The sequence below is a fragment of the Carcharodon carcharias genome, chromosome 28, assembly GCF_017639515.1.
Source record: "Carcharodon carcharias isolate sCarCar2 chromosome 28, sCarCar2.pri, whole genome shotgun sequence".
Taxonomy (NCBI): Eukaryota; Metazoa; Chordata; class Chondrichthyes; order Lamniformes; family Lamnidae; genus Carcharodon; species Carcharodon carcharias.
Genome location: NC_054494.1, coordinates 1327560 through 1343382, shown reverse-complemented (window position 1 = coordinate 1343382; position 15823 = coordinate 1327560).

Here is a 15823-nt window from a genome sequence, read left to right as displayed (position 1 = left end):
GTAAACTTCATCCCACTGCAAACTTCATTAAATTGAAAACTTCATCAAACGAATCAATCTGCAAACTTCATCAAACTGCAACCTTCATCCCACTGCAAACTTCATCAAACTGCAACCATCAACAAACTAATCCCTGTAAAAATTTCATCAAAATGCAAACTTTATCCCACTGCAAACTGCATCAAACTGCAAACTTCATCAAACTGCAAACCTCATCAAACTTATCCCTCTGCACACTTCATCAAACTGCAAACTTCTTCCCACTGCAAACTTCATCAAACTGCAAACTTCATCCCACTGCAAACTTCATCAAACTGCAGACCTCATCAAACTAATCCCTCTGCAAACTTCACCAAACTGCAAATTTCATCAAGCTGCAAACTTCACTAAATTGCAAACTTCATCAAACTGCAAACTTCATCAAACTGCAAACTTCATCAAACTGCATACTTATTCAAACTATAAACTTCATTAAACTAATCTATCTGAAAACTTCATCAAACTGCAAAGTTCATCCCACTGCAAACTTCAACTAACTGCAAACTTCATCAAACTACTCCCTCTGCAAACTTCATCAAACTGCAAACCTCATCCCACTGCAAACTGCATCCATCTGCAAATTTCATCATACTGCAAACCTCATCAAAATAATCCCTCTGCAAACTTCATCAAACTGCAAACATCATCAAACTGCAAATTACATCAAACTGCAAACTTCATCAAACTGCAAACTTCATCAAACTGCAAAACTCATCAAACTAATCCCTCTGCAAACTTTACCAAACAGCAAACTTCATCCCACTGCAAACTTCACCAAACTGCAAACTTCATCAAATTGCAAACTTCCTGAAATCAATCCCACTGCAAACATCACCAAAGTGCATATATTATCAAACTGCATACTTCATCAAACTGCATTCTTCATCAAACTGCAAACTTCATCAAACTGCAAACTTCATCAAAATAATCGCGCTGCAAACTTCATCAAACTGCAAACTTCATCAAACTAATCTCACTGCAATATTCATCAAATGGCAAAATTCATCAAACTGCAAACTTCATCACACTGCAAACTTCATCAAACTGCAAACTTCATCCCACTGCAAAATTCATCCAACTGCAAACTTCATCAAACTGCGAACCTCATCAAACTAATCCCTCTGCAAAGTTCGTCAAACTGCAAGCTTCCTCCCAATGCAAACTTCATCAAAGTGAAAACTTCATCAAACTTATCCCTCTGCATGCTTCATCAAACTGCAAACTTCATCCCACTGCAAACTTCATCAAGTTGAAAACTTCATCAAACTAATCACTCTGCAAACTTCATCAAACTGCAACCTTCATCCCACTGCAAACTTCATCAAACTGCAAACATCATCAAAATAAAACCTCTACAAATTTCATCAAACTGCAAACTTTATCTCACTGCAAACTGCATCAAACTTCAATCTTCATCAAACTGCAAACCTCATCAAACTTATCCCTCTGCAAACTTCATCAAACTGCAAACTTCATCCAACTGCAAACTTCATCAAACTGCAAACTTCATCAAACTAATCCTTCTGCAAACTTCACCAAACTGCAAACTTCATCAAATTGGAAACTTCATCAATCTGCAAACTTCATCAAACTGCAAACTTCATCAAGCTGCATACTTATTCAAACTGCAAACTTCATTAAACTAATCCCTCAGCAAACTACATCAAACTGCAAGCTTCATCCCAATGCAAACTTCATCAAACTGCAAACGTCATCAAAACTATCCCTCTGCATGCATCATCAAACTGCAAACTTCATCCCACTGCAAACTTCATTAAATTGAAAACTTAATCAAACTAATCAATCTGCAAACTTCATCAAACTGCAACCTTCATCCCACTGCAAACTTCAACAAACTGCAACCATCATCAAACTAATCCCTCTACAAATTTCATCAAAATGCAAACTTTATCCCACTGCAAACTGCATCAAACTGCAAACTTCATCAAACTGCAAACCTCATCAAACTTATCCCTCTGCACACTTCATCAAACTGCAAACTTCTTCCCACTGCAAACTTCATCCCACTGCAAACTTCATCAAACTGCAAACTTCATCAAACTGCAAACTTCATCAAACTGCAAACCTCATCAAACTAATCCCTCTGCAACTTCACCAAACTGCAACCTTCATCAAACTGCAAACTTACTCAAACTGCAAACTTCATCAAACTTCAAACTTCATCAAACTGCAAACTTAATCAAACTGCAAACTTCATCCCACTGCAAACTTCACCAAACTGCTAACTTCATCAAATTGCAAACTTCCTCAAAATAATCCCACTGCAAACATCATCAAAGTGCATATATTATCAAACTGCATACTTCATCAAACTGCATTCTTCAGCAATCTGCAAAATTCATAAGACAAATTGCGCTGCAAACTTCTTCAAACTACATACTTCATCAAACTAATCGTACTGCAAACTTCATCAAATTAAGCGTACTGCAAACTTCATCAAACTGCAAACTTCATCAAACTTCAAACTTCATGACACTGCAAACTTCATCAAACTAATCACATTGCAAACTTCATCACACTGCAAACTACATCAAACAAATCGCACTGCAAACTTCATCAAACTAATCGCACTGCAAACTTCATCAAACTAATCGCAATGCAAACTTCATCAAACTAATCGCACTGCAAACTTCATCAAATTGCAAACTTCATCAAACTGCAAACTTCATCAAATTAATCGCACTGCAAACTTTAAACTAATTGCACTGCAAATTTCATCAAACTGCAAAATTCATCACACTGCAAACTTCATCAAACTAATCGCATTGCAAATTTCATCACACTGCAAACTTCATCAAATTAATCGTGCTGCATACTTCATCAAACTGCAAACTTCATCAAACTAATTGCGCTGCAAACTTCATCAAACTACAAACTTCATCAAACTAATCGTACTGCAAACTTCATCAAACTGCAAACTTCATCAAATTGCAAACTTCATCAAACTGCAAACTTCATCCCACTGCAAACTTCAACTAACTGCATACATCATCAAACTAATCCCTCTGCAACCTTCGTCAAACTGCAAACCTCATCCCACTGCAAACTGCATCCATCTGGAAATTCCATCAAACTGCAAACCTCATCAAAATAATCCCTCTGCAAACTTCATCAAACTGCAAACTTCATCCCACTGCAAACTTCATCAAACTGCAAACTTCATCAAACTGCAAACTTCATCAAACTGCAAACCTCATCAAACTAATCCCTCTGCAACTTCACCAAACTGCAACCTTCATCAAACTGCAAACTTCCTCAAACTGCAAACTTCATCAAGCTTCAAACTTCACCTAACTGCAAACTTCATCAAACTGCAAACTTCATCAAACTGCAAACTTCATAAAACTGCAAACTTCATCCAACTGCAAACTTCATCAAACTGCAAGCTTAATCAAACTAATCCTTCTGCAAACTTCACCAAAATGCAAATTTCATCAAACTGCAAACTTCACCAAACTGCAAACTTCATCAAATTGCAAACTTCATCAATCTGCAAACTTCATCAAACTGTAAACTTCATCAAACTGCATACTTAATCAAACTATAAACTTCATTAAACTAATCTCTCTGAAAACTTCATCAAACTGCAAACTTCATCCCACTGCAAACGTCAACTTACTGCAAACCTCATCAAACTAATCCCTCTGCAAAATTCACCAAACAGCAAACTTCATCCCACTGCAAACTTCACCAAACTGCAAACTTCATCAAATTGCAAACTTCCTCAAAATAATCCCACTGCAAACATCATCAAAGTGCATATATTATCAAACTGCATACTTCATCAAACTGCATTCTTCAGCAATCTGCAAAATTCATAAGACAAATTGCGCTGCAAACTTCTTCAAACTACATACTTCATCAAACTAATCGTACTGCAAACTTCATCAAATTAATCGTACTGCAAACTTCATCAAACTGCAAACTTCATCAAACTTCAAACTTCATGACACTGCAAACTTCATCAAACTAATCACATTGCAAACTTCATCACACTGCAAACTACATCAATCAAATCGCACTGCAAACTTCATCAAACTAATCGCACTGCAAACTTCATCAAACTAATCGCAATGCAAACTTCATCAAACTAATCGCACTGCAAACTTCTTCAAAGTACATACTTCATCAAACTAATCGTACTGCAAACTTCATCAAACTGCAAACTTCATCAAACTGCAAACTTCATCAAATTAATCGTGCTGCAAACTTCATCAAATTGCAAACTTCATCAAACTAATCGCACTGCAAATTTCATCAAACGGCAAAATTCATCAAACTGCAAACTTCATCCCACTGCAAACTTCATCAAACTGCAAACTTCATCAAACTGCGAACCTCATCAAAATAATCCCTCTGCAAAGTTCATCAAACAGCAAGCTTCCTCCCAATGCAAACTTCATCAAAGTGAAAACTTCATCAAACTTATCCCTCTGCATCCTTCATCAAACTGCAAACTTCATCCCACTGCAAACTTCATCAAATTGAAAACTTCATCAAACTAATCACTCTGCAAACTTCATCAAACTGCAACCTTCATCCCACTGCAAACTTCATCAAACTGCAAACATCATCAAAATAATCCCTCTACAAATTTCATCAAAATGCAAACTTTATCCCACTGCAAACTGCATCAAACTTCAATCTTCATCAAACTTCAAACCTCAGCAAAATTATCCCTCTGCACACTTCATCAAACTGCAAACTTCTTCCCAATGCAAACTTCATCAAACTGCATACTTCATCCAATTGCAAACTTCATCAAACTGCAAACTTCATCAAACTAATCCTTCTGCAAACTTCAACAAACTGCAAACTTCATCAAACTGCAAACTTCACCAAACTGCAAACTTCATCAAATTGGAAACTTCATCAATCTGCAAACTTCATCAAACTGCAAACTTCATCAAACTGCATACTTATTCAAACTGCAAACTTCATTAAACTAATCCCTCTGCAAACTTCATCAAACTGCAAGCTTCATCCCAATGCAAACTTCATCAAACTGCAAACGTCATCAAAACCATCCCTCTGCATGCTTCATCAAATTGTAAACTTCATCCCACTGCAAACTTCATTAAATTGAAAACTTCATCAAACGAATCAATCTGCAAACTTCATCAAACTGCAACCTTCATCCCACTGCAAACTTCATCAAACTGCAACCATCATCAAACTAATCCCTGTAAAAATTTCATCAAAATGCAAACTTTATCCCACTGCAAACTGCATCAAACTGCAAACTTCATCAAACTGCAAACCTCATCAAACTTATCCCTCTGCACACTTCATCAAACTGCAAACTTCTTCCCACTGCAAACTTCATCAAACTGCAAACTTCATCCCACTGCAAACTTCATCAAACTGCAGACCTCATCAAACTAATCCCTCTGCAAACTTCACCAAACTGCAAATTTCATCAAGCTGCAAACTTCACCAAATTGCAAACTTCATCAAACTGCAAACTTCATCAAACTGCAAACTTCATCAAACTGCATACTTATTCAAACTATAAACTTCATTAAACTAATCTATCTGAAAACTTCATCAAACTGCAAAGTTCATCCCACTGCAAACTTCAACTAACTGCAAACTTCATCAAACTACTCCCTCTGCAAACTTCATCAAACTGCAAACCTCATCCCACTGCAAACTGCATCCATCTGCAAATTTCATCATACTGCAAACCTCATCAAAATAATCCCTCTGCAAACTTCATCAAACTGCAAACATCATCAAACTGCAAATTACATCAAACTGCAAACTTCATCAAACTGCAAACTTCATCAAACTGCAAAACTCATCAAACTAATCCCTCTGCAAACTTTACCAAACAGCAAACTTCATCCCACTGCAAACTTCACCAAACTGCAAACTTCATCAAATTGCAAACTTCCTGAAATCAATCCCACTGCAAACATCACCAAAGTGCATATATTATCAAACTGCATACTTCATCAAACTGCATTCTTCATCAAACTGCAAACTTCATCAAACTGCAAACTTCATCAAAATAATCGCGCTGCAAACTTCATCAAACTGCAAACTTCATCAAACTAATCTCACTGCAATATTCATCAAATGGCAAAATTCATCAAACTGCAAACTTCATCACACTGCAAACTTCATCAAACTGCAAACTTCATCCCACTGCAAAATTCATCCAACTGCAAACTTCATCAAACTGCGAACCTCATCAAACTAATCCCTCTGCAAAGTTCGTCAAACTGCAAGCTTCCTCCCAATGCAAACTTCATCAAAGTGAAAACTTCATCAAACTTATCCCTCTGCATGCTTCATCAAACTGCAAACTTCATCCCACTGCAAACTTCATCAAATTGAAAACTTCATCAAACTAATCACTCTGCAAACTTCATCAAACTGCAACCTTCATCCCACTGCAAACTTCATCAAACTGCAAACATCATCAAAATAAAACCTCTACAAATTCATCAAACTGCAACCTTCATCCCACTGCAAACTTCATCAAACTGCAAACATCATCAAAATAATCCCTCTACAAATTTCATCAAAATGCAAACTTTATCCCACTGCAAACTGCATCAAACTTCAATCTTCATCAAACTTCAAACCTCATCAAAATTATCCCTCTGCACACTTCATCAAACTGCAAACTTCTTCCCAATGCAAACTTCATCAAACTGCATACTTCATCCAATTGCAAACTTCATCAAACTGCAAACTTCATCAAACTAATCCTTCTGCAAACTTCAACAAACTGCAAACTTCATCAAACTGCAAACTTCACCAAACTGCAAACTTCATCAAATTGGAAACTTCATCAATCTGCAAACTTCATCAAACTGCAAACTTCATCAAACAGCATACTTATTCAAACTGCAAACTTCATTAAACTAATCCCTCTGCAAACTTCATCAAACTGCAAGCTTCATCCCAATGCAAACTTCATCAAACTGCAAACGTCATCAAAACTATCCCTCTGCATGCTTCATCAAATTGTAAACTTCATCCCACTGCAAACTTCATTAAATTGAAAACTTCATCAAACGAATCAATCTGCAAACTTCATCAAACTGCAACCTTCATCCCACTGCAAACTTCATCAAACTGCAACCATCAACAAACTAATCCCTGTAAAAATTTCATCAAAATGCAAACTTTATCCCACTGCAAACTGCATCAAACTGCAAACTTCATCAAACTGCAAACCTCATCAAACTTATCCCTCTGCACACTTCATCAAACTGCAAACTTCTTCCCACTGCAAACTTCATCAAACTGCAAACTTCATCCCACTGCAAACTTCATCAAACTGCAGACCTCATCAAACTAATCCCTCTGCAAACTTCACCAAACTGCAAATTTCATCAAGCTGCAAACTTCACCAAATTGCAAACTTCATCAAACTGCAAACTTCATCAAACTGCAAACTTCATCAAACTGCATACTTATTCAAACTATAAACTTCATTAAACTAATCTATCTGAAAACTTCATCAAACTGCAAAGTTCATCCCACTGCAAACTTCAACTAACTGCAAACTTCATCAAACTACTCCCTCTGCAAACTTCATCAAACTGCAAACCTCATCCCACTGCAAACTGCATCCATCTGCAAATTTCATCATACTGCAAACCTCATCAAAATAATCCCTCTGCAAACTTCATCAAACTGCAAACATCATCAAACTGCAAATTACATCAAACTGCAAACTTCATCAAACTGCAAACTTCATCAAACTGCAAAACTCATCAAACTAATCCCTCTGCAAACTTTACCAAACAGCAAACTTCATCCCACTGCAAACTTCACCAAACTGCAAACTTCATCAAATTGCAAACTTCCTGAAATCAATCCCACTGCAAACATCACCAAAGTGCATATATTATCAAACTGCATACTTCATCAAACTGCATTCTTCATCAAACTGCAAACTTCATCAAACTGCAAACTTCATCAAAATAATCGCGCTGCAAACTTCATCAAACTGCAAACTTCATCAAACTAATCTCACTGCAATATTCATCAAATGGCAAAATTCATCAAACTGCAAACTTCATCACACTGCAAACTTCATCAAACTGCAAACTTCATCCCACTGCAAAATTCATCCAACTGCAAACTTCATCAAACTGCGAACCTCATCAAACTAATCCCTCTGCAAAGTTCGTCAAACTGCAAGCTTCCTCCCAATGCAAACTTCATCAAAGTGAAAACTTCATCAAACTTATCCCTCTGCATGCTTCATCAAACTGCAAACTTCATCCCACTGCAAACTTCATCAAGTTGAAAACTTCATCAAACTAATCACTCTGCAAACTTCATCAAACTGCAACCTTCATCCCACTGCAAACTTCATCAAACTGCAAACATCATCAAAATAAAACCTCTACAAATTTCATCAAACTGCAAACTTTATCTCACTGCAAACTGCATCAAACTTCAATCTTCATCAAACTGCAAACCTCATCAAACTTATCCCTCTGCACACTTCATCAAACTGCAAACTTCTTCCCAATGCAAACTTCATCAAACTGCAAACTTCATCCAACTGCAAACTTCATCAAACTGCAAACTTCATCAAACTAATCCTTCTGCAAACTTCACCAAACTGCAAACTTCATCAAATTGGAAACTTCATCAATCTGCAAACTTCATCAAACTGCAAACTTCATCAAGCTGCATACTTATTCAAACTGCAAACTTCATTAAACTAATCCCTCAGCAAACTTCATCAAACTGCAAGCTTCATCCCAATGCAAACTTCATCAAACTGCAAACGTCATCAAAACTATCCCTCTGCATGCATCATCAAACTGCAAACTTCATCCCACTGCAAACTTCATTAAATTGAAAACTTAATCAAACTAATCAATCTGCAAACTTCATCAAACTGCAACCTTCATCCCACTGCAAACTTCAACAAACTGCAACCATCATCAAACTAATCCCTCTACAAATTTCATCAAAATGCAAACTTTATCCCACTGCAAACTGCATCAAACTGCAAACTTCATCAAACTGCAAACCTCATCAAACTTATCCCTCTGCACACTTCATCAAACTGCAAACTTCTTCCCACTGCAAACTTCATCAAACTGCAAACTTCATCAAACTGCAAACTTCATCAAACTGCATACTTCTTCAAACTATAAACTTCATTAAACTAATCTATCTGAAAACTTCATCAAACTGCAAAGTTCATCCCACTGCAAACTGCAACTAACTGCAAACTTCATCAAACTACTCCCTCTGCAAACTTCATCAAACTGCAAACCTCATCCCACTGCAAACTGCATCCGTCTGCAAATTTCATCATACTGCAAACCTCATCAAAATAATCCCTCTGCAAACTTCATCAAACTGCAAACATCATCAAACTGCAAGTTTCATCAAACTGCAAACTACATCAAACTGCAAACTTCATCAAACTGCAAACCTCATCAAACTAATCCCTCTGCAAACTTCACCAAACAGCAAACTTCATCCCACTGCAAACTTCACCAAACTGCAAAATTCATCAAATTGCAAACTTCCTGAAATCAATCCCACTGCAAACATCATCAAAGTGCATATATTATCAAACTGCATACTTCATCAAACTGCATTCTTCATCAAACTGCAAACTTCATCAAACTAATTGCGCTGCAAACTTCATCAAACTACAAACTTCATCAAACTAATCGTACTGCAAACTTCATCAAACTGCAAACTTCATCAAACTGCAAACTTCATCAAATTAATCACGCTGCAAACTTCATCAAACTGCAAACTTCATCAAACTAATCGCACTGCAATTTTCATCAAATGGCAAAATTCATCAAACTGCAAACTTCATCACACTGCAAACTTCATCAAACTGCAAACTTCATCCCACTGCAAAATTCATCAAACTGCAAACTTCATCAAACTGCGAACCTCATCAAAGTAATCCCTCTGCAAAGTTCGTCAAACTGCAAGCTTCCTCCCAATGCAAACTTCATCAAAGTGAAAACTTCATCATACTTATCCCTCTGCATGCTTCATCAAACTGCAAACTTCATCCCACTGCAAACTTCATCAAATTGAAAACTTCATCAAACTAATCACTCTGAAACTTCATCAAACTGCAACCTTCATCCCACTGCAAACTTCATCAAACTGCAAACATCATCAAAATAATCCCTCTACAAATTTCTTCAAACTGCAATCTTTATCCCACTGCAAACTGCATCAAACTTCATTCTTCATCAAACTGCAAACCTCATCAAACTTATCCCTCTGCACACTTCATCAAACTGCAAACTTCTTCCCAATGCAAACTTCATCAAACTGCAAACTTCATCCAACTGCAAATTTCATCAAACTGCAAACTTCATCAAACTAATCACTCTGCAAACTTCACCAAATGCAAACTTCATCAAACTGCAAACTTCACCAAACTGCAAACTTCATCAAATTGGAAACTTCATCAATCTGCAAACTTCATCAAACAGCAAACTTCATCAAACTGCATACTTATTCAAACTGCAAACTTCATTAAACTAATCCCTCTGCAAACTTCATCAAACTGCAAGCTTCATCCCAATGCAAACTTCATCAAACTGCAAACGTCATCAAAACTATCCCTCTGCATGCTTCTTCAAACTGCAAACTTCATCCCACTGCAAACTTCATCAAATTGAAAACTTCATCAAACTAATCACTCTGAAACTTCATCAAACTGCAACCTTCATCCCACTGCAAACTTCATCAAACTGCAAACATCATCAAAATAAACCCTCTACAAATTTCATCAAACTGCAAACTTTATCCCACTGCAAACTGCATCAAACTTCAATCTTCATCAAACTGCAAGCCTCATCAAACTTATCCCTCTGCACACTTCATCAAACTGCAAACTTCTTCACAATGCAAACTTCATCAAACTGCAAACTTCATCCAACTGCAAACTTCATCAAACTGCAAACTTCATCAAACTAATCACTCTGCAAACTTCACCAAATGCAAACTTCATCAAACTGCAAACTTCACCAAACTCCAAACTTTTTCAAATTGGAAACTTCATCAATCTGCAAACTTCATCAAACAGCAAACTTCATCAAACTGCATACTTATTCAAACTGCAAACTTCATTAAACTAATCCCTCTGCAAACTTCATCAAACTGCAAGCTTCATCCCAATGCAAACTTCATCAAACTGCAAATGTCATCAAAACTATCCCTCTGCATGCTTCATCAAACTGCAAACTTCATCCCACTGCAAACTTCATTAAATTGAAAACTTCATCAAACTAATCAATCTGCAAACTTTATTAAACTGCAACCTTCATCCCACTGCAAACTTCAACAAACTGCAAATATCATCAAACTAATCCCTCTACAAATTTCATCAAAATGCAAACTTTATCCCACTGCAAACTGCATCAAACTGCAAACTTCATCAAACTGCAAACCTCATCAAACTTATCCCTCTGCACACTTCATCAAACTGCAAACTTCTTCCCACTGCAAACTTCATCAAACTGCAAACTTCATCCAACTGCAAACTTCATCAAACTGCAGACCTCATCAAACTAATCCCTCTGCAAACTTCACCAAACTGCAAATTTCATCAAGCTGCAAACTTCACCAAATTGCAAACTTCATCAAACTGCAAACTTCATCAAACTGCATACTTCTTCAAACTATAAACTTCATTAAACTAATCTATCTGAAAACTTCATCAAACTGCAAAGTTCATCCCACTGCAAACTGCAACTAACTGCAAACTTCATCAAACTACTCCCTCTGCAAACTTCATCAAACTGCAAACCTCATCCCACTGCAAACTGCATCCGTCTGCAAATTTCATCATACTGCAAACCTCATCAAAATAATCCCTCTGCAAACATCATCAAACTGCAAATTTCATCAAACTGCAAACTTCATCAAACTGCAAACTTCATCAAACTGCAAACCTCATCAAACTAATCCCTCTGCAAACTTCACCAAACAGCAAACTTCATCACACTGCAAACTTCACCAAACTGCAAAATTCATCAAATTGCAAACTTCCTGAAATCAATCCCACTGCAAACATCATCAAAGTGCATATATTATCAAACTGCATACTTCATCAAACTGCATTCTTCATCAAACTGCAAACTTCATCAAACTAATTGCGCTGCAAACTTCATCAAACTACAAACTTCATCAAACTAATCGTACTGCAAACTTCATCAAACTGCAAACTTCATCAAACTGCAAACTTCAAAAACTAATTGCGCTGCAAACTTCATCAAACTACAAACTTCATCAAACTAATTTTACTGCAAACTTCATCAAACTGCAAACTTCATCAAATTGCAAACTTCATCAAACTGCAAACTTCATCCCACTGCAAACTTCAACTAACTGAATACATCATCAAACTAATCCCTCTGCAACCTTCGTCAAACTGCAAACCTCATCCCACTGCAAACTGCATCCATCTGGAAATTCCATCAAACTGCCAACCTCATCAAAATAATCCCTCTGCAAACTTCATCAAACTGCAAACTTCATCCCACTGCAAACTTCATCAAACTGCAAACTTCATCAAACTGCAAACTTCATCAAGCTGCAAACCTCATCAAACTAATCCCTCTGCAACTTCACCAAACTGCAACCTTCATCAAACTGCAAACTTCCTCAAACTGCAAACTTCATCAAACTTCAAACTTCACCTAACTGCAAACTTCATCAAACTGCAAACTTCATCAAACTGCAAACTTCATCAAACTGCAAACTTCATCCCACTGCAAACTTCACCAAACTGCAAACTTCATCAAATTGCAAACTTCCTCAAAATAATCCCACTGCAAACATCATCAAAGTGCATATATTATCAAACTGCATACTTCATCAAACTGCATTCTTCATCAAACTGCAAAATTCATAAGACAAATTGCGCTGCAAACTTCTTCAAACTACATACTTCATCAAACTAATCGTACTGCAAACTTCATCAAATTAATCGTGCTGCAAACTTCATCAAACTGCAAACTTCATCAAACTTCAAACTTCATGACACTGCAAACTTCATCAAACTAATCACATTGCAAACTTCATCACACTGCAAACTACATCAAACAAATCGTACTGCAAACTTCATCAAACTAATCGCACTGCAAACTTCATCAAACTAATCGCAATGCAAACTTCATCAAACTAATCGCACTGCAAACTTCATCAAATTGCAAACTTCATCAAACTGCAAACTTCATCAAATTAATCGCACTGCAAACTTTAAACTAATTGCACTGCAAATTTCATCAAACTGCAAACTTCATCAAACTGCAAAATTCATCACACTGCAAACTTCATCAAACTAATCGCATTGCAAATTTCATCAAACTGCAAACTTCATCAAATTAATCGCACTGCAAACTTTAAACTAATTGCACTGCAAATTTCATCAAACTGCAAACTTCATCAAACTGCAAAATTCATCACACTGCAAACTTCATCAAACTAATCGCATTGCAAATTTCATCAAACTGCAAACTTCATCAAACTAATTGCGCTGCAAACTTCATCAAACTACAAACTTCATCAAACTAATCGTACTGCAAACTTCATCAAACTGCAAACTTCATCAAATTGCAAACTTCATCAAACTGCAAACTTCATCCCACTGCAAACTTCAACTAACTGCATACATCATCAAACTAATCCCTCTGCAACCTTCGTCAAACTGCAGACCTCATCCCACTGCAAACTGCATCCATCTGGAAATTCCATCAAACTGCAAACCTCATCAAAATAATCCCTCTGCAAACTTCATCAAACTGCAAACTTCATCCCACTGCAAACTTCATCAAACTGCAAACTTCATCAAACTGCAAACTTCATCAAACTGCAAACCTCATCAAACTAATCCCTCTGCAACTTCACCAAACTGCAACCTTCATCAAACTGCAAACTTCATCAAACTGCAAGATTAATCAAACTAATCCTTCTGCAAACTTCACCAAAATGCAAATTTCATCAAACTGCAAACTTCACCAAAGTGCAAACTTCATCAAATTGCAAACTTCATCAATCTGCAAACTTCATCAAACTGCAAACTTCATCAAACTGCATACTTATTCAAACTATAAACTTCATTAAACTAATCTCTCTGAAAACTTCATCAAACTGCAAACTTCATCCCATTGCAAACGTCAACTTACTGCAAACCTCATCAAACTAATCCCTCTGCAAACTTCACCAAACAGCAAACATCATCCCACTGCAAACTTCACCAAACTGCAAACTTCATCAAATTGCAAACTTCCTCAAAACAATCCCACTGCAAACATCATCAAAGTGCATATATTATCAAACTGCATACTTCATCAAACTACATACTTCATCAAACTAATCGTACTGCAAACTTCATCAAATTAATCGTGCTGCAAACTTCATCAAACTGCAAACTTCATCAAACTTCAAACTTCATGACACTGCAAACTTCATCAAACTAATCACATTGCAAACTTCATCACACTGCAAACTACATCAAACTAATCGCACTGCAAACTTCATCAAACTAATCGCACTGCAAACTTCATCAAACTAATCGCAATGCAAACTTCATAAAACTAATCGCACTGCAAAACTTCATTAAATTGCAAACTTCATCAAACTGCAAACTTCATCAAATTAATCGCACTGCAAACTTTAAACTAATTGCACTGCAAATTTCATCAAACTGCAAACTTCATCAAACTGCAAAATTCATCACACTGCAAACTTCATCAAACTAATCGCATTGCAAATTTCATCACACTGCAAACTTCATCAAATTAATCGTGCTGCATACTTCATCAAACTGCAAACTTCATCAAACTAATTGTGCTGCAAACTTCATCAAACTACAAACTTCATCAAACTAATCGTACTGCAAACTTCATCAAACTGCAAACTTCATCAAATTGCAAACTTCATCAAACTGCAAACTTCATCCCACTGCAAACTTCAACTAACTGCATACATCATCAAACTAATCCCTCTGCAACCTTCGTCAAACTGCAAACCTCATCCCACTGCAAACTGCATCCATCTGGAAATTCCATCAAACTGCAAACCTCATCAAAATAATCCCTCTGCAAACTTCATCAAACTGCAAACATTATCAAACTGCAAATTACATCAAACTGCAAACTTCATCAAACTGCAAACTTCATCAAACTGCAAAACTCATCAAACTAATCCCTCTGCAAACTTTACCAAACAGCAAACTTCATCCCACTGCAAACTTCACCAAACTGCAAACTTCATCAAATTGCAAACTTCCTGAAATCAATCCCACTGCAAACATCACCAAAGTGCATATATTATCAAACTGCATACTTCATCAAACTGCATTCTTCATCAAACTGCAAACTTCATCAAACTGCAAACTTCATCAAAATAATCGCGCTGCAAACTTCATCAAACTGCAAACTTCATCAAACTAATCTCACTGCAATATTCATCAAATGGCAAAATTCATCAAACTGCAAACTTCATCACACTGCAAACTTCATCAAACTGCAAACTTCATCCCACTGCAAAATTCATCCAACTGCAAACTTCATCAAACTGCGAACCTCATCAATCTAATCCCTCTGCAAAGTTCGTCAAACTGCAAGCTTCCTCCCAATGCAAACTTCATCAAAGTGAAAACTTCATCAAACTTATCCCTCTGCATGCTTCATCAAACTGCAAACTTCATCCCACTGCAAACTTCATCAAGTTGAAAACTTCATCAAACTAATCACTCTGCAAACTTCATCAAACTGCAACCTTCATCCCA